We start from the raw sequence: 2,822 nt of genomic DNA on the forward strand, positions 1-2,822 counted from the left end.
AAAAGAGAGCGCGACAATTACTTGTCGACCACACATACTTGCGTGTGCGTTTGGGAGCAATAGTAGTCTCTCTTTTCAATTCTAAGTGGACTGTCAATATAGAATATTTCACTGTCATATCTTCTGTTGCCAAAAGATATAAAAGGCAGCCTGCCTGATTCGCCAAAGAGTAAAATTCGTTTTGCTTGTCCAGAAACTAAGAAAGCTAAGGGATTATGCTTTTGAGATATGGATATGCCTTTAATCCAAACTTGACCAAAGAGACACTTTAGTCGCTTGAAAGTGCAAAAGAACAAGTGAGAAGATGGTGTACTATAATAATTAATAGTCTATTTAACAATGACAAGTTGTGTTACAAACTTGACCAAAGAGACGCAAAGTCTAGACTCTGGAGTGACTCCTTACATTTTCACTTTGGCAATTAGGACTCAAGCACAACACAGTTTATTCCACTACAATATAATAACAAGGTACCGTTATTCCTTAAAACACCATATAGTTTTAGACAAACTGCTGTTGTTTGTATGTAGGGCCTAATTAATGACCACAAGTGCAGTTCACACAGCTGCAGCTACTGCCGCACTTGCATTTGCTATCATGTTCTGCTGCTCCAGCGTTCATCACGATGCTCTCGCTGTAGCTGCAAGAGAAAGATAAAAGAAAAAGCTATCATAATTATTATTTTCTTTTCTTTCTCTTAGGATGTCCGAAATAAATCACTAATTTCGGTATTACAAGCAGAGCATGTTCCGTTCCCCTGTATCATGATATGGAAATTATGATATATAGACCTATGATTTTTTTCTTCTTTTGGTCTATCGAAAACAGCCTTTCTGGTTGTACAAAGTAGGGTAAGGCTGCCTACACAGTAGTACCCTTCTTAGGCATCAATTGCGGGATTATAATGCGTATGTTATTTTTTTCTTTTAGACCTATAACTTTTTTCTTTGGTTGAAAAGAAATGAATCAAAATATAGGTGACTACTTGCATGATATATATACACACACACTAGAAAAACATGAATTATCGACTGACATATTTCGTCGCTAAACAGTAAAATTCTAATCCTAGTTAGCTAAGGATTAGCGAGAGATCACCATTAGCTAGGAGCTGTTTAGCGACATACTAACGACAAAGTTCTTAGCGAATTCATGCTTTTCTAGTATATATATGGACCAGATCTTCATTTGCATCGTGTCATCCTTAAGCAGGGATTATGTAATTTTTTTTGTGTCGTTCCAATTTTATCTAATGTCCTTTCGGGACGCATGAGATATATATAACAATTAGATGAAAAGAGGAGCTGGTAGGAGAGAGTTACCTCTTCTCAGTTTCGACAATTTCGAGATTATACTGGTTTTCCTTCTTCCTGCAATATTTACAGACATATTGCTATATATCAATATAAGCCAAAAGGCAAGTATTTCTAATGTGCCATATCTTCGAGACATTAGTAAAAGAGAATAATTATCTCTTGATCAATGGGGGACGTAAAGATTTGACATTGAATGGCACTACATTATTTTCGACTTGAATTGTGCATAGTAAAATTAAGATTTTCAAAATATATAATTATATAGATTGACATGTGATAGTATTTCGCACCAAAGGAAGCTCCTGTTATGGGTGAGTCAGGGAAGGCCCGGACCATATTAGATTCTATGTCCGCAGCCTTACCTTGCATTAGTTCACACCAATCAATCTATAATCTTAAATCCACCGCTATCTATTTTGAAAGAAAAGGTTGTTTTTCTTAGACATGATAAACGTAAACTCAACTAATATTTGAAGTAAAAAGATGATAATTACTTACACACACTGGCTGGCGCTAGAGCAGTCGCAGTTGCCACACTTGTCCGACATGGTTAGGAGATTAAAGCTAAGAATAAGATTGAAATAGAGTTTTACTTAAATAGGAGAAAGTGTCAGTTGTAAATTTTCTATTGCTTGAATCGAAACTATGAGATTGGGCTGCTATTTATAGAGGGAAAGTTGGAAAAAGGAATCTTAAAAACGGAAGGGGCTAAGGCTTGGTTTTTTATCATCCTTTCGTGTCACCTTCATGTTGTGCATATTCCTTTCCATGATCAAATTCAGTACTCAAAAGACTAGTGATTCTTTTTAGATAGAATTTAATTTATATACCTTGTCAGTATAAGTAATTTCTAGGGAAAGGACCAACAAATGCCCCTCAACTATGAGAGATAGAGTAAATTTACACTTATTTTGAATTTGGTACCAAACATGTCCTTATCATTAGTGACTGGTTCGATCCCTTAACTATGGGAAAAAGAACAAAAATGCCCTCCATTTAATTTTGGTCTCAAATTTACCCTTATCTTGAGAGGATTGGCTCGTATCCCCCCCCCCCCCCCAAAACCAAGTCAAATGAAGGCCAAATTTGGTCTATTTTTCATAGTTTGAGGGAAAAATCTAAACTAATCCACTAATGATAAGGACAAATTTGTTCTATTTCTCATAGTTAAGAGTTTTTTTTTTTTTTGCCCTTTTTCCTACTTTTTACCTATAGCTATTGTAGCTTATGTTGCGCAGACTCTTCAAAATACTGTCGTACTCGTGTCGGATTCTCTAAAAGTACACTGCTTTTGGAGAATCCGACACACACCTGATGACATTCCTGGAGAGTCCGAACAATATAGGTTGTAGCAAGTCTTTTTTCTAAATTGGCCCGTTTTAAATGGTCTTTTACTCCAACGTTTTATTTCATTTCATTTATATACCGTAAAAATTGCATGGGGCGCCCTATTTGGTCGCCCCCATTTAACTTATACCCATTTTTTAAAAAAGTTTTAACGTGTAC

At 35.9% G+C, this 2,822-nt stretch overlaps 2 non-coding genes across 2 annotated transcripts; both read right to left on the reverse strand.

Annotated features, from left to right (window-relative positions):
- Positions 1-310: 310 nt before the first annotated feature.
- LOC104209958 (uncharacterized) lies at positions 311-1,955 on the reverse strand. Its single transcript, XR_011400455.1, has 3 exons — positions 1,815-1,955; positions 1,323-1,370; positions 311-640 (listed from the first exon to the last, which is right to left on the reverse strand). It is a non-coding gene; the product is annotated as an uncharacterized protein (transcript).
- LOC138872311 (U6 spliceosomal RNA) lies at positions 1,166-1,267 on the reverse strand. The gene has a single exon (XR_011400769.1). It is a non-coding gene; the product is annotated as a U6 spliceosomal RNA (small nuclear RNA).
- Positions 1,956-2,822: the final 867 nt, after the last annotated feature.

Source organism: Nicotiana sylvestris, chromosome 6, assembly GCF_000393655.2.
Source record: "Nicotiana sylvestris chromosome 6, ASM39365v2, whole genome shotgun sequence".
Taxonomy (NCBI): domain Eukaryota; kingdom Viridiplantae; phylum Streptophyta; class Magnoliopsida; order Solanales; family Solanaceae; genus Nicotiana; species Nicotiana sylvestris.